We start from the raw sequence: 26,040 nt of genomic DNA, 5'->3' as shown, positions 1-26,040 counted from the left end.
CTCCCAGTTTCTTAAGACAGGCTCACTCTCTTATTAGGAGACTGACCTTGGTAAGGGGCCCAAGGCTTCTTGCTTTAGTTAATTGGCACAATGCACCATAGTTAGCAAAGACGCTAAGTAGCATCCTAGTTTAACGCTGTCAGCGCTCTATCTCTACTTGATAAGATTCTCCTAACTCCCTCTCTCACTGGAGCCCACGCAGCCCTCCGTCCTGCCGAAGGACTTCACGGGGACTTCTGCCGGCTCCGGGTGCCCGCACACAGACAGAAATGGCTTTGAGAGAAAACAATCAGGAGGAGGAGAGCTCAGAGACTGCGGCCGGCTTCGGCCACCTTCCCCTCGCTTTCCCTCTCCGTGTTCAAACCGAGCACTGTTCTGCCGTCAACCTTCGCTGCCTCTGCCCGCGGCGCTGGGCTTTCGCGTGTGCCATTGCTCCTCTACATATTTTATCCTTCCTTTTGTAAGGAATGGTCCAGCAATTCGTGTCACTAAGGGATTTGAAGGGTTAACATCGAGGCCCGGGTCTAGGTGATAAGAGAACAAAGGGGTTTTTAGGGAAAAGTGCTGACTACTGCAGGGGATGTTGCTAGAGTTTCTGAAATCCGGCGCAGAGGCTCCCAAACGAGGAGGAAGGGGGAGCTGAAGGACAATTGAAGGACAAAAGCCTGAGAGGAAGACAACCAGCATTGAGCCCGAGCAAGCCCCGAGAGACCACCAGAGACTGGTACGCAGGCGCCCCTGGGAGGGGTTTCGGATTCCGGAAACCAATTCTAATAACCCTGCCTCTTCTCGAAGTAGTAATGAATATGTATTAGCCTGGGAGCATCAAAACCAGCCGCCTTACGTAACAGGTGTGCGTCCTGGGGGAGCAGAGACTCCCGGCGCACGCAGCGCTGCTTGCTTGCCTCTATTCGTTTAATAAATTGTAAACTTTGATTGTAATCCTATTTGGATTTATAACAGCCATTTATAACACTTTTTATATTTGTATTTTATTTAAGGCTGTCTTGCCCCCCTCCCCCCCCAGCCTCGCTGCTCGCCAATAAAGCTGGCGCAGGGGCTAAGGGATTTGAAGGGCCTGCTTGTACACCTAAGGGATTTGAGGGCCTGCTTGTACACCTTTGGGGACTGCCTCTTTTGGGGGGGGGGGGGGGTGGTGTTAGGAGCTGCTTGTATACTTTTTTAGGCATTCCTCTGAGAGGGGGTTGGGAGCTTCGTGTATACTGGGGGGGGAGGGCCTCCCTCGAGGTGGAAGGGGGGGGGTTGGAGCGTTTCTACACTGTAGGGGCCTGCCTGTACACTTTTGGGGCCTGCCTTGGAGGGGTTGGGAACTGCTTGTACACCTTTGGGGCCTGCGTCTGCGCGGGGCGGGGCGGGGGGGGGGGGTTGGAGCTGGTTTTAACCTTTCGGGCTTGCATCTGGAGGGGGTTGGGGCCTGCCTTTGGGGGGGTGGTTGTGAGCTGCTTGTATACTGTAGGGGCCTGCTTGTACACCTTTGGGGCCTGCATCTTGGGGGGGGTGGGAGCTGCTTGTACACTGTTAGGGCCTGCCTTGGGGGAGGGGTTGGGGCATGTGCCTTGGGGGCATGGGGTTGGGAGCTGCTTCTACGCTGTAGGGGTCTGGGTCTTGGGGGGTTGGGGCTGTTTGTACACCTTTGGGGCGTGCCTCTGGGGAGGATGGGGAGTTGCTTGTACACCTTTGGGGCCTGTGTCTGGGGGGGGGTTGGGGCCTGTGCCGGGGGGGTTGGGAGCTGCTTGTACGCTCTAGGGTCCTCTGGCAGGCTTTGGGGCCTCCCTTTGAGGGGGGCAGTTGGGAGCTGGTTGTACACCTTTGGGGCCTGAGTCTGGGGTGTGGGGGCTGGGGCTGAGGCCTGGGGCCTGGGGCATGCATCTGGGTGGTGGGGGGGGGGGGTCCAGTTCATGGGGGGGGGGGGTTGGGAGCTGCTTGTGGACAGTTGGGGTCTGCATCCGGGTGTGGCTGGGGCCTGCTTGTAGACTTCTGCAGCCTGTGTCTGGTGTTTGGGGGCTTTTCTGTAGTGTTTGGGGATTGCATTTTGGCTTTGGGATGTGTCTAGAGCTTCTGGGGCCTAGCTGTAGTGCTTGGGGCCTGCGTCTGGGGCTTTTCTGTAGCATTTTGGTAGCGTGTTTGTGATTTGGGGTCTGTATCCAGGGTTTTGCCTTTTTTGTAGTTTCCAGCTTTGTGTCTGTTTCTTTGTTGGTTGCCTGGGGTTTGGGGTTTGGATCATTAGTCAGTGTCATTAGCGTCGGGGGGTTGATATGAAGGGTTAGGGTTGTGGTTAGAGTTGTTAGGGTTAAAGAGAATAAGGATTTTAGGGTAAGGGGATCAAGGTTGTGGGAATAAAAATGTTTTTGCACAGAGTTACATCGTTTAGAGGGAAGGAAGGTGGTATTGATATATGCTTGCAGTGATAAGAAAGCTTAACAGACAACCTTGTAAAATGCAGACAACCAGAATCCTTAGAGCAATTGGGTGGAAATCACGGTGTAAGAAACATTACCACCTCAAAGAGGAAAACAGTCAAGAAAAAAATAAAATTGACTAGTAACAGGCCAGCAGCTGTGTATTTTCTGTGAAGCACTGGATAGATTGTGAACATGGATTACCCAGTCAATGGGGAAACTGGGGAGGGTCCTGGTCACCGAGAGGAAAAAAAAATTATATAAACTGTGTTATGGAACTAGTAGGTGGCTTGTGGGACGCCTGCCATTGCAATCGTGAATAAAAATGCTACCTCACTGAGATACTTGCCTGAGCCTATGGTATTGGTTACAGAGTGTTTCTAATAAGGTGTTAGGGTGTTAAGGTTTCAGGGCTAAGGCACTAGGGTTGGGTTTCAGGGTTAGGGTTTCCAGGGTTTAGGGTTAGGATTTTAAGGTTGTTAGGGTTGGAGTTATAAGGGTTAGGGTTTGGGGGTTAGTGTGTTAAGGTTTTAAAGTATTTTGTGGTTTTAGTGTTGATAGGGTTTTTAGGGTTAGGGTCTTAGGGTTTTAGTTATGGTCAGGTATTTAGGGTTAGGGTTTTAAGGTCTTATTTTTTTTTTTTTAAGGTTAGGGTCTCCAGCGTTAGGGCTTTGAGAATCTTTACGTTTTGGGTTAGGGTTTAGAGGGTCTTAATTTTTAGGGTTAGGGCTTTTAGGCGTAGGTCTAGTGTGGTAAATTTTATCGGGTTAGGACTGTAAGGGTTTTTAGGGTTAGGGTTTCTAGGGTTTTTTGGGGTAGGGGTTAGGGTTAGATCCGTGGGAGCCGTAGTGTTAGGGGTCAGGGTTCTTAGGGCTAAGGCCCAATATTAGGGTGGAAGGCCAAACTAAGGGGGGAGCCCCCCCCAAAATTGAAGGGTCGAAGCCCCAATTTAGGGGAAGAAACGTCAAAATTGTGGGGTCCCCCAAAATTGGGCGGAAGAGCTCTTAATATTGGGGGAAACCCAAAAAAGGAGGGTGGGGGACTCTAAAATTGGTTGTGTCCCCCCCCAAATTGGTTGTGTCCCCCCCAAAATTGGTTGTGTCCCCCCCAATTAGGGGAGGAACCCCCAAAATTGGGTGGGCGGACCCCCATATTGGGGGGGCAGAACACTTAAATGGAAGTGTGAAATTCCAGAATTGAATGTGGACCCCCCAGAACAGTCTTCAGGGGTTTAGTGTGGTAAATTTTATCGGGTTAGGGCTGCAAGGGTTTTTAGGGTTAGGGTTTCTAGGGTTTGTTGGGGTAGGGGTTAGGGTTAGATCCGTGGTTGCCATAGGCTTAGGGGTCAAGGTTCTTAGGGGTTAGGCCTAATATTAGGGCGGAAGGCCAAAATAAGAGGGTGGGAGCCCCCCCCAAAATCGAAGGGTTGAAGCCCCAAGTTAGGGGAAGGAACGGCCAAATTGTGGGGTCCCCCAAAATTGGGCGGAAGAACTCTTTAATATTAGGGGGGAACCCAAAGAAGGAGGGTGGGGGACTCTACAATTGGGGGGGACCCCCAAAATTGGTCGGGTCCCCCCAAATTAGGGGAGGAACCCCCAAAATTGGGTGGGTGAACCCCCAAATTGGGGGGAAGAAGACTTAAATGGAAGTGTGAAATTCCAGAATTGAATGTGGACCCCCCCCCCAGACCTGGGGAGGAATCCCCAAACTTGGGGGGGACCCCCAAAATTGGGGTTAAAGCCCCAGATCCCGGGGAGCTAAGCCCCAAATTAAGGGAAGGAACCTCAAACATGTGGTGAGAACCCCAACATTGGGGGAAAGAACCTTAATATTAGGGTGGCAGGCCAAGAAAGGATGGTGGGGGCCTCCAAAATTGTGGGGGGCTTGGAACTGGGGGGAATCCCCAAAATGGAGGGGGAACCCCAAAAGTGGGGGGGGGGGGGGGGCGAAGCACCAAATTAGGGGAAGGAACCCCAAAATTGCGGGGAAAAACTCTGAAATGGAGAGCTGAAAACCCGAAATTGAGGGGAAACCCCCCAAAACGGCGGGAAAACCCTCCATAAACACGAAACCGGTAATGTAACAGAGCAAAAAATGGCGTCCTACGGCACGCTGCGAGGCTCAATTTTCTGGGGAGTGCTGGGAAATGTAGTTCTTGGCCACCGGGTTTCCGGGAGTCCATATTGTTTTCCCAGAGCATGCCGGGAGATGTAGTTCTCGGACACTGGGCTTCCGGGAGGCCATGTTGGTTTCCCATCTTTGCTGGACTCCGGGTGCTCTGGCTTCACAGAGAAACCCCCAAACTGAAAAATGTACCTGCTAATATATTGGGCTCTAAATGTAGCCCTGGGTTAATTGAATAACAATCCCTGGGTAAGATTGAAGTGCAGGAGGGGTTGGCTACGGTTTTAAGAGCCGGTTTGCAGAAAAGGGATTTCCCGTTAAGAAATGGCATATACTGATTGTTCTCTTCCTTGCTCTGCCAAGACCTGAAGCACATCTTGGAAGCCAGGCAGAATCCATGGAGCCAATGGAGTTCTCAAGCTCGACTTCAGCTTCTTCCCAGCTAGAAGAAGCAAGGACACGCCGGCTGAGTTCCACAGGCAACGCGCCCGTATCTGTAGACGAGGATTTAGAGATGCTACTTTGGGAACTCTCAGACGGCATACTGGAAGCCGAGCTCGACTTGGACCCAGGGAAGGATGAGGATGACCTCCTCCTTGAGCTTTCCAAGATGATTGATGATTGAACTGCATAGTCCTATGGTATATTGAAAAAAAAAAAAAAAAAGAAAAAAAGAAAACAACTCTTCTTCTTGTTGGATACCCTGAGGTGATCCTTTTTCTAACTGAGGCTTTGCAATGAGACTTAAAGCACAGTTGGAACTGGTAGAAATTGGCAGGATCTGCACTCAGTTGTCCTAAGTTTTCCTGCTGGTCAGAGTTAAGGTCTTGTGCATGGTTCCGTAACTATAGGTGGCTACCTTTGATATCAAGAGGACAAAGCACTTGTTTCTTTTGGCACAGAAAGATGTCCATCGGCACGCTGTGGTGGCTGTGAATTGACGTAGTGATGGAGCGATGCTCTGAAGGCTCAAACGGAAAGCTTCTTCCTTCCGCCCCCCCTTGGCACAGCTCGATGTTGGGCACATTGTGAAGCCTGGGTGTTCTGATTTCTCGGACAGTTGATACCCAAATCCCGGAGTTACTATGTCAACTCTTGACTTTTATTTGTGTATGCCATTGTTTTGACTGTAATCTTTTCAGATGATGAAGCTGTAGGGGCGGGAGGGAGCAAAATAATTATTCTAGCGTTGTGGACCAAACATGCTGCCAGGAGTGGTGGTGGTGGGGTCAGCCCACCCGGCCTTACTTTCAATTATCAGGGATGATAAAATGGTGTGAAAAGCAGCAGCTCTGCGATACGGCTACGCTACCCCCACTCCCTTCTCTTGTGCTGTACCAAAGTTCCCCCAAGCTTTGGTTGGTGCTTTTTGCTGGTGCCAGTAGGACTCCAGGGCGAGTAGTCGGGACTCTCCTGCAGTAACTGGGTCAATTAAGGGTCGGTTTAAGTGCCTCCTGGTTTTTAAAATTGCTCCCCTGAGCTGCTGGCTCTGCTGCCTGCTACAGCAAATGTTCGGGTGCCATCAGCGTCGCACTTGGGCGTGGGCACTGACCCTGCGGAGGAGAGCTGAGACTCGCGTGTATTGTGTACCCTGCCGCCAGTGATCGTTTTCCCCTAGCAGATCTATTTTGAATCATTTCCCTAAATTTTAGAGGAACTTTAGGCTCTTTGTGCTATGATTTGTGAAGCTGTAGGGGCCCTCAGGCATTTGCTGCTGGCAGAGGAAAACCGCTTGTCGAATTTGTTGTAAATACTTTCTGTTTGGACAACAACGCCTGTGTGTGTGTGTGTGTGCGTGTGTGTGTGTGTGCGCGTGCGTGCTTTGACGACCCCCTGCGACGCCCCAGCTCCGCGAGGGAAGCTTTGAAGCGGCTCTGGGAAAACCTCTGCGGAAGAAACCGCTGCTAGTGACTTGCGGAAAAGGGACTCCACAATCAGTGAGATTGTAAAGTAGGTATGTTTATTCAGCGCTGGGCAGCACGGGAGGTCGTGGGCATGAAGATTGATGACTCTTCCTCGTCACCGCTAGTTGACCTCTTGTCTTTGCACAGACTCAGTTGCTCCTTGGCTCTTGTCCATCTGCAGGACCAGTTTCTCCCAGTTTCTTAAGACAGGCTCACTCTCTTATTAGGAGACTGACCTTGGTAAGGGGCCCAAGGCTTCTTGCTTTAGTTAATTGGCACAATGCACCATAGTTAGCAAAGACGCTAAGTAGCATCCTAGTTTAACGCTGTCAGCGCTCTATCTCTACTTGATAAGATTCTCCTAACTCCCTCTCTCACTGGAGCCCACGCAGCCCTCCGTCCTGCCGAAGGACTTCACGGGGACTTCTGCCGGCTCCGGGTGCCCGCACACAGACAGAAATGGCTTTGAGAGAAAACAATCAGGAGGAGGAGAGCTCAGAGACTGCGGCCGGCTTCGGCCACCTTCCCCTCGCTTTCCCTCTCCGTGTTCAAACCGAGCACTGTTCTGCCGTCAACCTTCGCTGCCTCTGCCCGCGGCGCTGGGCTTTCGCGTGTGCCATTGCTCCTCTACATATTTTATCCTTCCTTTTGTAAGGAATGGTCCAGCAATTCGTGTCACTAAGGGATTTGAAGGGTTAACATCGAGGCCCGGGTCTAGGTGATAAGAGAACAAAGGGGTTTTTAGGGAAAAGTGCTGACTACTGCAGGGGATGTTGCTAGAGTTTCTGAAATCCGGCGCAGAGGCTCCCAAACGAGGAGGAAGGGGGAGCTGAAGGACAATTGAAGGACAAAAGCCTGAGAGGAAGACAACCAGCATTCAGCCCGAGCAAGCCCCGAGAGACCACCAGAGACTGGTACGCAGGCGCCCCTGGGAGGGGTTTCGGATTCCGGAAACCAATTCTAATAACCCTGCCTCTTCTCGAAGTAGTAATGAATATGTATTAGCCTGGGAGCATCAAAACCAGCCGCCTTACGTAACAGGTGTGCGTCCTGGGGGAGCAGAGACTCCCGGCGCACGCAGCGCTGCTTGCTTGCCTCTATTCGTTTAATAAATTGTAAACTTTGATTGTAATCCTATTTGGATTTATAACAGCCATTTATAACACTTTTTATATTTGTATTTTATTTAAGGCTGTCTTGCCCCCCTCCCCCCCCAGCCTCGCTGCTCGCCAATAAAGCTGGCGCAGGGGCTAAGGGATTTGAAGGGCCTGCTTGTACACCTAAGGGATTTGAGGGCCTGCTTGTACACCTTTGGGGACTGCCTCTTTTGGGGGGGGGGGGGGGTGGTGTTAGGAGCTGCTTGTATACTTTTTTAGGCATTCCTCTGAGAGGGGGTTGGGAGCTTCGTGTATACTGGGGGGGGAGGGCCTCCCTCGAGGTGGAAGGGGGGGGGTTGGAGCGTTTCTACACTGTAGGGGCCTGCCTGTACACTTTTGGGGCCTGCCTTGGAGGGGTTGGGAACTGCTTGTACACCTTTGGGGCCTGCGTCTGCGCGGGGCGGGGCGGGGGGGGGGGTTGGAGCTGGTTTTAACCTTTCGGGCTTGCATCTGGAGGGGGTTGGGGCCTGCCTTTGGGGGGGTGGTTGTGAGCTGCTTGTATACTGTAGGGGCCTGCTTGTACACCTTTGGGGCCTGCATCTTGGGGGGGGTGGGAGCTGCTTGTACACTGTTAGGGCCTGCCTTGGGGGAGGGGTTGGGGCATGTGCCTTGGGGGCATGGGGTTGGGAGCTGCTTCTACGCTGTAGGGGTCTGGGTCTTGGGGGGTTGGGGCTGTTTGTACACCTTTGGGGCGTGCCTCTGGGGAGGATGGGGAGTTGCTTGTACACCTTTGGGGCCTGTGTCTGGGGGGGGGTTGGGGCCTGTGCCGGGGGGGTTGGGAGCTGCTTGTACGCTCTAGGGTCCTCTGGCAGGCTTTGGGGCCTCCCTTTGAGGGGGGCAGTTGGGAGCTGGTTGTACACCTTTGGGGCCTGAGTCTGGGGTGTGGGGGCTGGGGCTGAGGCCTGGGGCCTGGGGCATGCATCTGGGTGGTGGGGGGGGGGGGTCCAGTTCATGGGGGGGGTGGGTTGGGAGCTGCTTGTGGACAGTTGGGGTCTGCATCCGGGTGTGGCTGGGGCCTGCTTGTAGACTTCTGCAGCCTGTGTCTGGTGTTTGGGGGCTTTTCTGTAGTGTTTGGGGATTGCATTTTGGCTTTGGGATGTGTCTAGAGCTTCTGGGGCCTAGCTGTAGTGCTTGGGGCCTGCGTCTGGGGCTTTTCTGTAGCATTTTGGTAGCGTGTTTGTGATTTGGGGTCTGTATCCAGGGTTTTGCCTTTTTTGTAGTTTCCAGCTTTGTGTCTGTTTCTTTGTTGGTTGCCTGGGGTTTGGGGTTTGGATCATTAGTCAGTGTCATTAGCGTCGGGGGGTTGATATGAAGGGTTAGGGTTGTGGTTAGAGTTGTTAGGGTTAAAGAGAATAAGGATTTTAGGGTAAGGGGATCAAGGTTGTGGGAATAAAAATGTTTTTGCACAGAGTTACATCGTTTAGAGGGAAGGAAGGTGGTATTGATATATGCTTGCAGTGATAAGAAAGCTTAACAGACAACCTTGTAAAATGCAGACAACCAGAATCCTTAGAGCAATTGGGTGGAAATCACGGTGTAAGAAACATTACCACCTCAAAGAGGAAAACAGTCAAGAAAAAAATAAAATTGACTAGTAACAGGCCAGCAGCTGTGTATTTTCTGTGAAGCACTGGATAGATTGTGAACATGGATTACCCAGTCAATGGGGAAACTGGGGAGGGTCCTGGTCACCGAGAGGAAAAAAAAATTATATAAACTGTGTTATGGAACTAGTAGGTGGCTTGTGGGACGCCTGCCATTGCAATCGTGAATAAAAATGCTACCTCACTGAGATACTTGCCTGAGCCTATGGTATTGGTTACAGAGTGTTTCTAATAAGGTGTTAGGGTGTTAAGGTTTCAGGGCTAAGGCACTAGGGTTGGGTTTCAGGGTTAGGGTTTCCAGGGTTTAGGGTTAGGATTTTAAGGTTGTTAGGGTTGGAGTTATAAGGGTTAGGGTTTGGGGGTTAGTGTGTTAAGGTTTTAAAGTATTTTGTGGTTTTAGTGTTGATAGGGTTTTTAGGGTTAGGGTCTTAGGGTTTTAGTTATGGTCAGGTATTTAGGGTTAGGGTTTTAAGGTCTTATTTTTTTTTTTTTAAGGTTAGGGTCTCCAGCGTTAGGGCTTTGAGAATCTTTACGTTTTGGGTTAGGGTTTAGAGGGTCTTAATTTTTAGGGTTAGGGCTTTTAGGCGTAGGTCTAGTGTGGTAAATTTTATCGGGTTAGGACTGTAAGGGTTTTTAGGGTTAGGGTTTCTAGGGTTTTTTGGGGTAGGGGTTAGGGTTAGATCCGTGGGAGCCGTAGTGTTAGGGGTCAGGGTTCTTAGGGCTAAGGCCCAATATTAGGGTGGAAGGCCAAACTAAGGGGGGAGCCCCCCCCAAAATTGAAGGGTCGAAGCCCCAATTTAGGGGAAGAAACGTCAAAATTGTGGGGTCCCCCAAAATTGGGCGGAAGAGCTCTTAATATTGGGGGAAACCCAAAAAAGGAGGGTGGGGGACTCTAAAATTGGTTGTGTCCCCCCCCAAATTGGTTGTGTCCCCCCCAAAATTGGTTGTGTCCCCCCCAATTAGGGGAGGAACCCCCAAAATTGGGTGGGCGGACCCCCATATTGGGGGGGCAGAACACTTAAATGGAAGTGTGAAATTCCAGAATTGAATGTGGACCCCCCAGAACAGTCTTCAGGGGTTTAGTGTGGTAAATTTTATCGGGTTAGGGCTGCAAGGGTTTTTAGGGTTAGGGTTTCTAGGGTTTGTTGGGGTAGGGGTTAGGGTTAGATCCGTGGTTGCCATAGGCTTAGGGGTCAAGGTTCTTAGGGGTTAGGCCTAATATTAGGGCGGAAGGCCAAAATAAGAGGGTGGGAGCCCCCCCCAAAATCGAAGGGTTGAAGCCCCAAGTTAGGGGAAGGAACGGCCAAATTGTGGGGTCCCCCAAAATTGGGCGGAAGAACTCTTTAATATTAGGGGGGAACCCAAAGAAGGAGGGTGGGGGACTCTACAATTGGGGGGGACCCCCAAAATTGGTCGGGTCCCCCCAAATTAGGGGAGGAACCCCCAAAATTGGGTGGGTGAACCCCCAAATTGGGGGGAAGAAGACTTAAATGGAAGTGTGAAATTCCAGAATTGAATGTGGACCCCCCCCCAGACCTGGGGAGGAATCCCCAAACTTGGGGGGGACCCCCAAAATTGGGGTTAAAGCCCCAGATCCCGGGGAGCTAAGCCCCAAATTAAGGGAAGGAACCTCAAACATGTGGTGAGAACCCCAACATTGGGGGAAAGAACCTTAATATTAGGGTGGCAGGCCACGAAAGGATGGTGGGGGCCTCCAAAATTGTGGGGGGCTTGGAACTGGGGGGAATCCCCAAAATGGAGGGGGAACCCCAAAAGTGGGGGGGGGGGGGGCGAAGCACCAAATTAGGGGAAGGAACCCCAAAATTGCGGGGAAAAACTCTGAAATGGAGAGCTGAAAACCCGAAATTGAGGGGAAACCCCCCAAAACGGCGGGAAAACCCTCCATAAACACGAAACCGGTAATGTAACAGAGCAAAAAATGGCGTCCTACGGCACGCTGCGAGGCTCAATTTTCTGGGGAGTGCTGGGAAATGTAGTTCTTGGCCACCGGGTTTCCGGGAGTCCATATTGTTTTCCCAGAGCATGCCGGGAGATGTAGTTCTCGGACACTGGGCTTCCGGGAGGCCATGTTGGTTTCCCATCTTTGCTGGACTCCGGGTGCTCTGGCTTCACAGAGAAACCCCCAAACTGAAAAATGTACCTGCTAATATATTGGGCTCTAAATGTAGCCCTGGGTTAATTGAATAACAATCCCTGGGTAAGATTGAAGTGCAGGAGGGGTTGGCTACGGTTTTAAGAGCCGGTTTGCAGAAAAGGGATTTCCCGTTAAGAAATGGCATATACTGATTGTTCTCTTCCTTGCTCTGCCAAGACCTGAAGCACATCTTGGAAGCCAGGCAGAATCCGTGGAGCCAATGGAGTTCTCAAGCTCGACTTCAGCTTCTTCCCAGCTAGAAGAAGCAAGGACACGCCGGCTGAGTTCCACAGGCAACGCGCCCGTATCTGTAGACGAGGATTTAGAGATGCTACTTTGGGAACTCTCAGACGGCATACTGGAAGCCGAGCTCGACTTGGACCCAGGGAAGGATGAGGATGACCTCCTCCTTGAGCTTTCCAAGATGATTGATGATTGAACTGCATAGTCCTATGGTATATTGAAAAAAAAAAAAAAAAAGAAAAAAAGAAAACAACTCTTCTTCTTGTTGGATACCCTGAGGTGATCCTTTTTCTAACTGAGGCTTTGCAATGAGACTTAAAGCACAGTTGGAACTGGTAGAAATTGGCAGGATCTGCACTCAGTTGTCCTAAGTTTTCCTGCTGGTCAGAGTTAAGGTCTTGTGCATGGTTCCGTAACTATAGGTGGCTACCTTTGATATCAAGAGGACAAAGCACTTGTTTCTTTTGGCACAGAAAGATGTCCATCGGCACGCTGTGGTGGCTGTGAATTGACGTAGTGATGGAGCGATGCTCTGAAGGCTCAAACGGAAAGCTTCTTCCTTCCGCCCCCCCTTGGCACAGCTCGATGTTGGGCACATTGTGAAGCCTGGGTGTTCTGATTTCTCGGACAGTTGATACCCAAATCCCGGAGTTACTATGTCAACTCTTGACTTTTATTTGTGTATGCCATTGTTTTGACTGTAATCTTTTCAGATGATGAAGCTGTAGGGGCGGGAGGGAGCAAAATAATTATTCTAGCGTTGTGGACCAAACATGCTGCCAGGAGTGGTGGTGGTGGGGTCAGCCCACCCGGCCTTACTTTCAATTATCAGGGATGATAAAATGGTGTGAAAAGCAGCAGCTCTGCGATACGGCTACGCTACCCCCACTCCCTTCTCTTGTGCTGTACCAAAGTTCCCCCAAGCTTTGGTTGGTGCTTTTTGCTGGTGCCAGTAGGACTCCAGGGCGAGTAGTCGGGACTCTCCTGCAGTAACTGGGTCAATTAAGGGTCGGTTTAAGTGCCTCCTGGTTTTTAAAATTGCTCCCCTGAGCTGCTGGCTCTGCTGCCTGCTACAGCAAATGTTCGGGTGCCATCAGCGTCGCACTTGGGCGTGGGCACTGACCCTGCGGAGGAGAGCTGAGACTCGCGTGTATTGTGTACCCTGCCGCCAGTGATCGTTTTCCCCTAGCAGATCTATTTTGAATCATTTCCCTAAATTTTAGAGGAACTTTAGGCTCTTTGTGCTATGATTTGTGAAGCTGTAGGGGCCCTCAGGCATTTGCTGCTGGCAGAGGAAAACCGCTTGTCGAATTTGTTGTAAATACTTTCTGTTTGGACAACAACGCCTGTGTGTGTGTGTGTGTGCGTGTGTGTGTGTGTGCGCGTGCGTGCTTTGACGACCCCCTGCGACGCCCCAGCTCCGCGAGGGAAGCTTTGAAGCGGCTCTGGGAAAACCTCTGCGGAAGAAACCGCTGCTAGTGACTTGCGGAAAAGGGACTCCACAATCAGTGAGATTGTAAAGTAGGTATGTTTATTCAGCGCTGGGCAGCACGGGAGGTCGTGGGCATGAAGATTGATGACTCTTCCTCGTCACCGCTAGTTGACCTCTTGTCTTTGCACAGACTCAGTTGCTCCTTGGCTCTTGTCCATCTGCAGGACCAGTTTCTCCCAGTTTCTTAAGACAGGCTCACTCTCTTATTAGGAGACTGACCTTGGTAAGGGGCCCAAGGCTTCTTGCTTTAGTTAATTGGCACAATGCACCATAGTTAGCAAAGACGCTAAGTAGCATCCTAGTTTAACGCTGTCAGCGCTCTATCTCTACTTGATAAGATTCTCCTAACTCCCTCTCTCACTGGAGCCCACGCAGCCCTCCGTCCTGCCGAAGGACTTCACGGGGACTTCTGCCGGCTCCGGGTGCCCGCACACAGACAGAAATGGCTTTGAGAGAAAACAATCAGGAGGAGGAGAGCTCAGAGACTGCGGCCGGCTTCGGCCACCTTCCCCTCGCTTTCCCTCTCCATGTTCAAACCGAGCACTGTTCTGCCGTCAACCTTCGCTGCCTCTGCCCGCGGCGCTGGGCTTTCGCGTGTGCCATTGCTCCTCTACATATTTTATCCTTCCTTTTGTAAGGAATGGTCCAGCAATTCGTGTCACTAAGGGATTTGAAGGGTTAACATCGAGGCCCGGGTCTAGGTGATAAGAGAACAAAGGGGTTTTTAGGGAAAAGTGCTGACTACTGCAGGGGATGTTGCTAGAGTTTCTGAAATCCGGCGCAGAGGCTCCCAAACGAGGAGGAAGGGGGAGCTGAAGGACAATTGAAGGACAAAAGCCTGAGAGGAAGACAACCAGCATTGAGCCCGAGCAAGCCCCGAGAGACCACCAGAGACTGGTACGCAGGCGCCCCTGGGAGGGGTTTCGGATTCCGGAAACCAATTCTAATAACCCTGCCTCTTCTCGAAGTAGTAATGAATATGTATTAGCCTGGGAGCATCAAAACCAGCCGCCTTACGTAACAGGTGTGCGTCCTGGGGGAGCAGAGACTCCCGGCGCACGCAGCGCTGCTTGCTTGCCTCTATTCGTTTAATAAATTGTAAACTTTGATTGTAATCCTATTTGGATTTATAACAGCCATTTATAACACTTTTTATATTTGTATTTTATTTAAGGCTGTCTTGCCCCCCTCCCCCCCCAGCCTCGCTGCTCGCCAATAAAGCTGGCGCAGGGGCTAAGGGATTTGAAGGGCCTGCTTGTACACCTAAGGGATTTGAGGGCCTGCTTGTACACCTTTGGGGACTGCCTCTTTTGGGGGGGGGGGGGGGTGGTGTTAGGAGCTGCTTGTATACTTTTTTAGGCATTCCTCTGAGAGGGGGTTGGGAGCTTCGTGTATACTGGGGGGGGAGGGCCTCCCTCGAGGTGGAAGGGGGGGGGTTGGAGCGTTTCTACACTGTAGAGGCCTGCCTGTACACTTTTGGGGCCTGCCTTGGAGGGGTTGGGAACTGCTTGTACACCTTTGGGGCCTGCGTCTGCGCGGGGCGGGGCGGGGGGGGGGGTTGGAGCTGGTTTTAACCTTTCGGGCTTGCATCTGGAGGGGGTTGGGGCCTGCCTTTGGGGGGGTGGTTGTGAGCTGCTTGTATACTGTAGGGGCCTGCTTGTACACCTTTGGGGCCTGCATCTTGGGGGGGGTGGGAGCTGCTTGTACACTGTTAGGGCCTGCCTTGGGGGAGGGGTTGGGGCATGTGCCTTGGGGGCATGGGGTTGGGAGCTGCTTCTACGCTGTAGGGGTCTGGGTCTTGGGGGGTTGGGGCTGTTTGTACACCTTTGGGGCGTGCCTCTGGGGAGGATGGGGAGTTGCTTGTACACCTTTGGGGCCTGTGTCTGGGGGGGGGTTGGGGCCTGTGCCGGGGGGGTTGGGAGCTGCTTGTACGCTCTAGGGTCCTCTGGCAGGCTTTGGGGCCTCCCTTTGAGGGGGGCAGTTGGGAGCTGGTTGTACACCTTTGGGGCCTGAGTCTGGGGTGTGGGGGCTGGGGCTGAGGCCTGGGGCCTGGGGCATGCATCTGGGTGGTGGGGGGGGGGGGTCCAGTTCATGGGGGGGGGGGGTTGGGAGCTGCTTGTGGACAGTTGGGGTCTGCATCCGGGTGTGGCTGGGGCCTGCTTGTAGACTTCTGCAGCCTGTGTCTGGTGTTTGGGGGCTTTTCTGTAGTGTTTGGGGATTGCATTTTGGCTTTGGGATGTGTCTAGAGCTTCTGGGGCCTAGCTGTAGTGCTTGGGGCCTGCGTCTGGGGCTTTTCTGTAGCATTTTGGTAGCGTGTTTGTGATTTGGGGTCTGTATCCAGGGTTTTGCCTTTTTTGTAGTTTCCAGCTTTGTGTCTGTTTCTTTGTTGGTTGCCTGGGGTTTGGGGTTTGGATCATTAGTCAGTGTCATTAGCGTCGGGGGGTTGATATGAAGGGTTAGGGTTGTGGTTAGAGTTGTTAGGGTTAAAGAGAATAAGGATTTTAGGGTAAGGGGATCAAGGTTGTGGGAATAAAAATGTTTTTGCACAGAGTTACATCGTTTAGAGGGAAGGAAGGTGGTATTGATATATGCTTGCAGTGATAAGAAAGCTTAACAGACAACCTTGTAAAATGCAGACAACCAGAATCCTTAGAGCAATTGGGTGGAAATCACGGTGTAAGAAACATTACCACCTCAAAGAGGAAAACAGTCAAGAAAAAAATAAAATTGACTAGTAACAGGCCAGCAGCTGTGTATTTTCTGTGAAGCACTGGATAGATTGTGAACATGGATTACCCAGTCAATGGGGAAACTGGGGAGGGTCCTGGTCACCGAGAGGAAAAAAAAATTATATAAACTGTGTTATGGAACTAGTAGGTGGCTTGTGGGACGCCTGCCATTGCAATCGTGAATAAAAATGCTACCTCACTGAGATACTTGCCTGAGCCTATGGTATTGGTTACAGAGTGTTTCTAATAAGGTGTTAGGGTGTTAAGGTTTCAGGGCTAAGGCACTAGGGTTGGGTTTCAGGGTTAGGGTTTCCAGGGTTTAGGGTTAGGATTTTAAGGTTGTTAGGGTTGGAGTTATAAGGGTTAGGGTTTGGGGGTTAGTGTGTTAAGGTTTTAAAGTATTTTGTGGTTTTAGTGTTGATAGGGTTTTTAGGGTTAGGGTCTTAGGGTTTTAGTTATGGTCAGGTATTTAGGGTTAGGGTTTTAAGGTCTTATTTTTTTTTTTTTAAGGTTAGGGTCTCCAGCGTTAGGGCTTTGAGAATCTTTACGTTTTGGGTTAGGGTTTAGAGGGTCTTAATTTTTAGGGTTAGGGCTTTTAGGCGTAGGTCTAGTGTGGTAAATTTTATCGGGTTAGGACTGTAAGGGTTTTTAGGGTTAGGGTTTCTAGGGTTTTTTGGGGTAGGGGTTAGGGTTAGATCCGTGGGAGCCGTAGTGTTAGGGGTCAGGGTTCTTAGGGCTAAGGCCCAATATTAGGGTGGAAGGCCAAACTAAGGGGGGAGCCCCCCCCAAAATTGAAGGGTCGAAGCCCCAATTTAGGGGAAGAAACGTCAAAATTGTGGGGTCCCCCAAAATTGGGCGGAAGAGCTCTTAATATTGGGGGAAACCCAAAAAAGGAGGGTGGGGGACTCTAAAATTGGTTGTGTCCCCCCCCAAATTGGTTGTGTCCCCCCCAAAATTGGTTGTGTCCCCCCCAATTAGGGGAGGAACCCCCAAAATTGGGTGGGCGGACCCCCATATTGGGGGGGCAGAACACTTAAATGGAAGTGTGAAATTCCAGAATTGAATGTGGACCCCCCAGAACAGTCTTCAGGGGTTTAGTGTGGTAAATTTTATCGGGTTAGGGCTGCAAGGGTTTTTAGGGTTAGGGTTTCTAGGGTTTGTTGGGGTAGGGGTTAGGGTTAGATCCGTGGTTGCCATAGGCTTAGGGGTCAAGGTTCTTAGGGGTTAGGCCTAATATTAGGGCGGAAGGCCAAAATAAGAGGGTGGGAGCCCCCCCCAAAATCGAAGGGTTGAAGCCCCAAGTTAGGGGAAGGAACGGCCAAATTGTGGGGTCCCCCAAAATTGGGCGGAAGAACTCTTTAATATTAGGGGGGAACCCAAAGAAGGAGGGTGGGGGACTCTACAATTGGGGGGGACCCCCAAAATTGGTCGGGTCCCCCCAAATTAGGGGAGGAACCCCCAAAATTGGGTGGGTGAACCCCCAAATTGGGGGGAAGAAGACTTAAATGGAAGTGTGAAATTCCAGAATTGAATGTGGACCCCCCCCCCAGACCTGGGGAGGAATCCCCAAACTTGGGGGGGACCCCCAAAATTGGGGTTAAAGCCCCAGATCCCGGGGAGCTAAGCCCCAAATTAAGGGAAGGAACCTCAAACATGTGGTGAGAACCCCAACATTGGGGGAAAGAACCTTAATATTAGGGTGGCAGGCCAAGAAAGGATGGTGGGGGCCTCCAAAATTGTGGGGGGCTTGGAACTGGGGGGAATCCCCAAAATGGAGGGGGAACCCCAAAAGTGGGGGGGGGGGGGGGCGAAGCACCAAATTAGGGGAAGGAACCCCAAAATTGCGGGGAAAAACTCTGAAATGGAGAGCTGAAAACCCGAAATTGAGGGGAAACCCCCCAAAACGGCGGGAAAACCCTCCATAAACACGAAACCGGTAATGTAACAGAGCAAAAAATGGCGTCCTACGGCACGCTGCGAGGCTCAATTTTCTGGGGAGTGCTGGGAAATGTAGTTCTTGGCCACCGGGTTTCCGGGAGTCCATATTGTTTTCCCAGAGCATGCCGGGAGATGTAGTTCTCGGACACTGGGCTTCCGGGAGGCCATGTTGGTTTCCCATCTTTGCTGGACTCCGGGTGCTCTGGCTTCACAGAGAAACCCCCAAACTGAAAAATGTACCTGCTAATATATTGGGCTCTAAATGTAGCCCTGGGTTAATTGAATAACAATCCCTGGGTAAGATTGAAGTGCAGGAGGGGTTGGCTACGGTTTTAAGAGCCGGTTTGCAGAAAAGGGATTTCCCGTTAAGAAATGGCATATACTGATTGTTCTCTTCCTTGCTCTGCCAAGACCTGAAGCACATCTTGGAAGCCAGGCAGAATCCATGGAGCCAATGGAGTTCTCAAGCTCGACTTCAGCTTCTTCCCAGCTAGAAGAAGCAAGGACACGCCGGCTGAGTTCCACAGGCAACGCGCCCGTATCTGTAGACGAGGATTTAGAGATGCTACTTTGGGAACTCTCAGACGGCATACTGGAAGCCGAGCTCGACTTGGACCCAGGGAAGGATGAGGATGACCTCCTCCTTGAGCTTTCCAAGATGATTGATGATTGAACTGCATAGTCCTATGGTATATTGAAAAAAAAAAAAAAAAAGAAAAAAAGAAAACAACTCTTCTTCTTGTTGGATACCCTGAGGTGATCCTTTTTCTAACTGAGGCTTTGCAATGAGACTTAAAGCACAGTTGGAACTGGTAGAAATTGGCAGGATCTGCACTCAGTTGTCCTAAGTTTTCCTGCTGGTCAGAGTTAAGGTCTTGTGCATGGTTCCGTAACTATAGGTGGCTACCTTTGATATCAAGAGGACAAAGCACTTGTTTCTTTTGGCACAGAAAGATGTCCATCGGCACGCTGTGGTGGCTGTGAATTGACGTAGTGATGGAGCGATGCTCTGAAGGCTCAAACGGAAAGCTTCTTCCTTCCGCCCCCCCTTGGCACAGCTCGATGTTGGGCACATTGTGAAGCCTGGGTGTTCTGATTTCTCGGACAGTTGATACCCAAATCCCGGAGTTACTATGTCAACTCTTGACTTTTATTTGTGTATGCCATTGTTTTGACTGTAATCTTTTCAGATGATGAAGCTGTAGGGGCGGGAGGGAGCAAAATAATTATTCTAGCGTTGTGGACCAAACATGCTGCCAGGAGTGGTGGTGGTGGGGTCAGCCCACCCGGCCTTACTTTCAATTATCAGGGATGATAAAATGGTGTGAAAAGCAGCAGCTCTGCGATACGGCTACGCTACCCCCACTCCCTTCTCTTGTGCTGTACCAAAGTTCCCCCAAGCTTTGGTTGGTGCTTTTTGCTGGTGCCAGTAGGACTCCAGGGCGAGTAGTCGGGACTCTCCTGCAGTAACTGGGTCAATTAAGGGTCGGTTTAAGTGCCTCCTGGTTTTTAAAATTGCTCCCCTGAGCTGCTGGCTCTGCTGCCTGCTACAGCAAATGTTCGGGTGCCATCAGCGTCGCACTTGGGCGTGGGCACTGACCCTGCGGAGGAGAGCTGAGACTCGCGTGTATTGTGTACCCTGCCGCCAGTGATCGTTTTCCCCTAGCAGATCTATTTTGAATCATTTCCCTAAATTTTAGAGGAACTTTAGGCTCTTTGTGCTATGATTTGTGAAGCTGTAGGGGCCCTCAGGCATTTGCTGCTGGCAGAGGAAAACCGCTTGTCGAATTTGTTGTAAATACTTTCTGTTTGGACAACAACGCCTGTGTGTGTGTGTGTGTGCGTGTGTGTGTGTGTGCGCGTGCGTGCTTTGACGACCCCCTGCGACGCCCCAGCTCCGCGAGGGAAGCTTTGAAGCGGCTCTGGGAAAACCTCTGCGGAAGAAACCGCTGCTAGTGACTTGCGGAAAAGGGACTCCACAATCAGTGAGATTGTAAAGTAGGTATGTTTATTCAGCGCTGGGCAGCACGGGAGGTCGTGGGCATGAAGATTGATGACTCTTCCTCGTCACCGCTAGTTGACCTCTTGTCTTTGCACAGACTCAGTTGCTCCTTGGCTCTTGTCCATCTGCAGGACCAGTTTCTCCCAGTTTCTTAAGACAGGCTCACTCTCTTATTAGGAGACTGACCTTGGTAAGGGGCCCAAGGCTTCTTGCTTTAGTTAATTGGCACAATGCACCATAGTTAGCAAAGACGCTAAGTAGCATCCTAGTTTAACGCTGTCAGCGCTCTATCTCTACTTGATAAGATTCTCCTAACTCCCTCTCTCACTGGAGCCCACGCAGCCCTCCGTCCTGCCGAAGGACTTCACGGGGACTTCTGCCGGCTCCGGGTGCCCGCACACAGACAGAAATGGCTTTGAGAGAAAACAATCAGGAGGAGGAGAGCTCAGAGACTGCGGCCGGCTTCGGCCACCTTCCCCTCGCTTTCCCTCTCCGTGTTCAAACCGAGCACTGTTCTGCCGTCAACCTTCGCTGCCTCTGCCCGCGGCGCTGGGCTTTCGCGTGTGCCATTGCTCCTCTACATATTTTATCCTTCCTTTTGTAAGGAATGGTCCAGCAATTCGTGTCACTAAGGGATTTGAAGGGTTAACATCGAGGCCCGGGTCTAGGTGATAAGAGAACAAAGGGGTTTTTAGGGAAAAGTGCTGACTACTGCAGGGGATGTTGCTAGAGTTTCTGAAATCCGGCGCAGAGGCTCCCAAACGAGGAGGAAGGGGGAGCTGAAGGACAATTGAAGGACAAAAGCCTGAGAGGAAGACAACCAGCATTCAGCCCGAGCAAGCCCCGAGAGACCACCAGAGACTGGTACGCAGGCGCCCCTGGGAGGGGTTTCGGATTCCGGAAACCAATTCTAATAACCCTGCCTCTTCTCGAAGTAGTAATGAATATGTATTAGCCTGGGAGCATCAAAACCAGCCGCCTTACGTAACAGGTGTGCGTCCTGGGGGAGCAGAGACTCCCGGCGCACGCAGCGCTGCTTGCTTGCCTCTATTCGTTTAATAAATTGTAAACTTTGATTGTAATCCTATTTGGATTTATAACAGCCATTTATAACACTTTTTATATTTGTATTTTATTTAAGGCTGTCTTGCCCCCCTCCCCCCCCAGCCTCGCTGCTCGCCAATAAAGCTGGCGCAGGGGCTAAGGGATTTGAAGGGCCTGCTTGTACACCTAAGGGATTTGAGGGCCTGCTTGTACACCTTTGGGGACTGCCTCTTTTGGGGGGGGGGGGGGGTGGTGTTAGGAGCTGCTTGTATACTTTTTTAGGCATTCCTCTGAGAGGGGGTTGGGAGCTTCGTGTATACTGGGGGGGGAGGGCCTCCCTCGAGGTGGAAGGGGGGGGGTTGGAGCGTTTCTACACTGTAGGGGCCTGCCTGTACACTTTTGGGGCCTGCCTTGGAGGGGTTGGGAACTGCTTGTACACCTTTGGGGCCTGCGTCTGCGCGGGGCGGGGCGGGGGGGGGGGTTGGAGCTGGTTTTAACCTTTCGGGCTTGCATCTGGAGGGGGTTGGGGCCTGCCTTTGGGGGGGTGGTTGTGAGCTGCTTGTATACTGTAGGGGCCTGCTTGTACACCTTTGGGGCCTGCATCTTGGGGGGGGTGGGAGCTGCTTGTACACTGTTAGGGCCTGCCTTGGGGGAGGGGTTGGGGCATGTGCCTTGGGGGCATGGGGTTGGGAGCTGCTTCTACGCTGTAGGGGTCTGGGTCTTGGGGGGTTGGGGCTGTTTGTACACCTTTGGGGCGTGCCTCTGGGGAGGATGGGGAGTTGCTTGTACACCTTTGGGGCCTGTGTCTGGGGGGGGGTTGGGGCCTGTGCCGGGGGGGTTGGGAGCTGCTTGTACGCTCTAGGGTCCTCTGGCAGGCTTTGGGGCCTCCCTTTGAGGGGGGCAGTTGGGAGCTGGTTGTACACCTTTGGGGCCTGAGTCTGGGGTGTGGGGGCTGGGGCTGAGGCCTGGGGCCTGGGGCATGCATCTGGGTGGTGGGGGGGGGGGGTCCAGTTCATGGGGGGGGTGGGTTGGGAGCTGCTTGTGGACAGTTGGGGTCTGCATCCGGGTGTGGCTGGGGCCTGCTTGTAGACTTCTGCAGCCTGTGTCTGGTGTTTGGGGGCTTTTCTGTAGTGTTTGGGGATTGCATTTTGGCTTTGGGATGTGTCTAGAGCTTCTGGGGCCTAGCTGTAGTGCTTGGGGCCTGCGTCTGGGGCTTTTCTGTAGCATTTTGGTAGCGTGTTTGTGATTTGGGGTCTGTATCCAGGGTTTTGCCTTTTTTGTAGTTTCCAGCTTTGTGTCTGTTTCTTTGTTGGTTGCCTGGGGTTTGGGGTTTGGATCATTAGTCAGTGTCATTAGCGTCGGGGGGTTGATATGAAGGGTTAGGGTTGTGGTTAGAGTTGTTAGGGTTAAAGAGAATAAGGATTTTAGGGTAAGGGGATCAAGGTTGTGGGAATAAAAATGTTTTTGCACAGAGTTACATCGTTTAGAGGGAAGGAAGGTGGTATTGATATATGCTTGCAGTGATAAGAAAGCTTAACAGACAACCTTGTAAAATGCAGACAACCAGAATCCTTAGAGCAATTGGGTGGAAATCACGGTGTAAGAAACATTACCACCTCAAAGAGGAAAACAGTCAAGAAAAAAATAAAATTGACTAGTAACAGGCCAGCAGCTGTGTATTTTCTGTGAAGCACTGGATAGATTGTGAACATGGATTACCCAGTCAATGGGGAAACTGGGGAGGGTCCTGGTCACCGAGAGGAAAAAAAAATTATATAAACTGTGTTATGGAACTAGTAGGTGGCTTGTGGGACGCCTGCCATTGCAATCGTGAATAAAAATGCTACCTCACTGAGATACTTGCCTGAGCCTATGGTATTGGTTACAGAGTGTTTCTAATAAGGTGTTAGGGTGTTAAGGTTTCAGGGCTAAGGCACTAGGGTTGGGTTTCAGGGTTAGGGTTTCCAGGGTTTAGGGTTAGGATTTTAAGGTTGTTAGGGTTGGAGTTATAAGGGTTAGGGTTTGGGGGTTAGTGTGTTAAGGTTTTAAAGTATTTTGTGGTTTTAGTGTTGATAGGGTTTTTAGGGTTAGGGTCTTAGGGTTTTAGTTATGGTCAGGTATTTAGGGTTAGGGTTTTAAGGTCTTATTTTTTTTTTTTTAAGGTTAGGGTCTCCAGCGTTAGGGCTTTGAGAATCTTTACGTTTTGGGTTAGGGTTTAGAGGGTCTTAATTTTTAGGGTTAGGGCTTTTAGGCGTAGGTCTAGTGTGGTAAATTTTATCGGGTTAGGACTGTAAGGGTTTTTAGGGTTAGGGTTTCTAGGGTTTTTTGGGGTAGGGGTTAGGGTTAGATCCGTGGGAGCCGTAGTGTTAGGGGTCAGGGTTCTTAGGGCTAAGGCCCAATATTAGGGTGGAAGGCCAAACTAAGGGGGGAGCCCCCCCCAAAATTGAAGGGTCGAAGCCCCAATTTAGGGGAAGAAACGTCAAAATTGTGGGGTCCCCCAAAATTGGGCGGAAGAGCTCTTAATATTGGGGGAAACCCAAAAAAGGAGGGTGGGGGACTCTAAAATTGGTTGTGTCCCCCCCCAAATTGGTTGTGTCCCCCCCAAAATTGGTTGTGTCCCCCCCAATTAGGGGAGGAACCCCCAAAATTGGGTGGGCGGACCCCCATATTGGGGGGGCAGAACACTTAAATGGAAGTGTGAAATTCCAGAATTGAATGTGGACCCCCCAGAACAGTCTTCAGGGGTTTAGTGTGGTAAATTTTATCGGGTTAGGGCTGCAAGGGTTTTTAGGGTTAGGGTTTCTAGGGTTTGTTGGGGTAGGGGTTAGGGTTAGATCCGTGGTTGCCATAGGCTTAGGGGTCAAGGTTCTTAGGGGTTAGGCCTAATATTAGGGCGGAAGGCCAAAATAAGAGGGTGGGAGCCCCCCCCAAAATCGAAGGGTTGAAGCCCCAAGTTAGGGGAAGGAACGGCCAAATTGTGGGGTCCCCCAAAATTGGGCGGAAGAACTCTTTAATATTAGGGGGGAACCCAAAGAAGGAGGGTGGGGGACTCTACAATTGGGGGGGACCCCCAAAATTGGTCGGGTCCCCCCAAATTAGGGGAGGAACCCCCAAAATTGGGTGGGTGAACCCCCAAATTGGGGGGAAGAAGACTTAAATGGAAGTGTGAAATTCCAGAATTGAATGTGGACCCCCCCCCCAGACCTGGGGAGGAATCCCCAAACTTGGGGGGGACCCCCAAAATTGGGGTTAAAGCCCCAGATCCCGGGGAGCTAAGCCCCAAATTAAGGGAAGGAACCTCAAACATGTGGTGAGAACCCCAACATTGGGGGAAAGAACCTTAATATTAGGGTGGCAGGCCAAGAAAGGATGGTGGGGGCCTCCAAAATTGTGGGGGGCTTGGAACTGGGGGGAATCCCCAAAATGGAGGGGGAACCCCAAAAGTGGGGGGGGGGGGGGGGCGAAGCACCAAATTAGGGGAAGGAACCCCAAAATTGCGGGGAAAAACTCTGAAATGGAGAGCTGAAAACCCGAAATTGAGGGGAAACCCCCCAAAACGGCGGGAAAACCCTCCATAAACACGAAACCGGTAATGTAACAGAGCAAAAAATGGCGTCCTACGGCACGCTGCGAGGCTCAATTTTCTGGGGAGTGCTGGGAAATGTAGTTCTTGGCCACCGGGTTTCCGGGAGTCCATATTGTTTTCCCAGAGCATGCCGGGAGATGTAGTTCTCGGACACTGGGCTTCCGGGAGGCCATGTTGGTTTCCCATCTTTGCTGGACTCCGGGTGCTCTGGCTTCACAGAGAAACCCCCAAACTGAAAAATGTACCTGCTAATATATTGGGCTCTAAATGTAGCCCTGGGTTAATTGAATAACAATCCCTGGGTAAGATTGAAGTGCAGGAGGGGTTGGCTACGGTTTTAAGAGCCGGTTTGCAGAAAAGGGATTTCCCGTTAAGAAATGGCATATACTGATTGTTCTCTTCCTTGCTCTGCCAAGACCTGAAGCACATCTTGGAAGCCAGGCAGAATCCATGGAGCCAATGGAGTTCTCAAGCTCGACTTCAGCTTCTTCCCAGCTAGAAGAAGCAAGGACACGCCGGCTGAGTTCCACAGGCAACGCGCCCGTATCTGTAGACGAGGATTTAGAGATGCTACTTTGGGAACTCTCAGACGGCATACTGGAAGCCGAGCTCGACTTGGACCCAGGGAAGGATGAGGATGACCTCCTCCTTGAGCTTTCCAAGATGATTGATGATTGAACTGCATAGTCCTATGGTATATTGAAAAAAAAAAAAAAAAAGAAAAAAAGAAAACAACTCTTCTTCTTGTTGGATACCCTGAGGTGATCCTTTTTCTAACTGAGGCTTTGCAATGAGACTTAAAGCACAGTTGGAACTGGTAGAAATTGGCAGGATCTGCACTCAGTTGTCCTAAGTTTTCCTGCTGGTCAGAGTTAAGGTCTTGTGCATGGTTCCGTAACTATAGGTGGCTACCTTTGATATCAAGAGGACAAAGCACTTGTTTCTTTTGGCACAGAAAGATGTCCATCGGCACGCTGTGGTGGCTGTGAATTGACGTAGTGATGGAGCGATGCTCTGAAGGCTCAAACGGAAAGCTTCTTCCTTCCGCCCCCCCTTGGCACAGCTCGATGTTGGGCACATTGTGAAGCCTGGGTGTTCTGATTTCTCGGACAGTTGATACCCAAATCCCGGAGTTACTATGTCAACTCTTGACTTTTATTTGTGTATGCCATTGTTTTGACTGTAATCTTTTCAGATGATGAAGCTGTAGGGGCGGGAGGGAGCAAAATAATTATTCTAGCGTTGTGGACCAAACATGCTGCCAGGAGTGGTGGTGGTGGGGTCAGCCCACCCGGCCTTACTTTCAATTATCAGGGATGATAAAATGGTGTGAAAAGCAGCAGCTCTGCGATACGGCTACGCTACCCCCACTCCCTTCTCTTGTGCTGTACCAAAGTTCCCCCAAGCTTTGGTTGGTGCTTTTTGCTGGTGCCAGTAGGACTCCAGGGCGAGTAGTCGGGACTCTCCTGCAGTAACTGGGTCAATTAAGGGTCGGTTTAAGTGCCTCCTGGTTTTTAAAATTGCTCCCCTGAGCTGCTGGCTCTGCTGCCTGCTACAGCAAATGTTCGGGTGCCATCAGCGTCGCACTTGGGCGTGGGCACTGACCCTGCGGAGGAGAGCTGAGACTCGCGTGTATTGTGTA

At 51.2% G+C, this 26,040-nt stretch overlaps 4 long non-coding RNA genes across 4 annotated transcripts; all 4 read left to right on the top strand.

Moving 5' to 3' along the window:
* The first annotated feature begins 3,589 nt into the window (after positions 1 to 3,589).
* Positions 3,590 to 5,226, top strand: LOC310891234. The gene is made up of 2 exons (XR_014577489.1): positions 3,590 to 4,793; positions 4,908 to 5,226. It is a non-coding gene; the product is annotated as an uncharacterized lncRNA (long non-coding RNA).
* A 5,000-nt stretch (positions 5,227 to 10,226) lies between these two features.
* Positions 10,227 to 11,860, top strand: LOC310891235. Its single transcript, XR_014577490.1, has 2 exons — positions 10,227 to 11,427; positions 11,542 to 11,860. It is a non-coding gene; the product is annotated as an uncharacterized lncRNA (long non-coding RNA).
* A 5,000-nt stretch (positions 11,861 to 16,860) lies between these two features.
* LOC310891233 lies at positions 16,861 to 18,496 on the top strand. Its single transcript, XR_014577488.1, has 2 exons — positions 16,861 to 18,063; positions 18,178 to 18,496. It is a non-coding gene; the product is annotated as an uncharacterized lncRNA (long non-coding RNA).
* A 5,000-nt stretch (positions 18,497 to 23,496) lies between these two features.
* Positions 23,497 to 25,133, top strand: LOC310891236. Its single transcript, XR_014577491.1, has 2 exons — positions 23,497 to 24,700; positions 24,815 to 25,133. It is a non-coding gene; the product is annotated as an uncharacterized lncRNA (long non-coding RNA).
* The last annotated feature ends 907 nt before the right edge of the window (positions 25,134 to 26,040 follow it).

The sequence above is a fragment of the Anser anser genome (assembly GCF_964211835.1).
Source record: "Anser anser genome assembly, contig: HAP1_SCAFFOLD_628, whole genome shotgun sequence".
Taxonomy (NCBI): domain Eukaryota; kingdom Metazoa; phylum Chordata; class Aves; order Anseriformes; family Anatidae; genus Anser; species Anser anser.
This window is presented reverse-complemented; position numbering and strand designations above follow the sequence as displayed.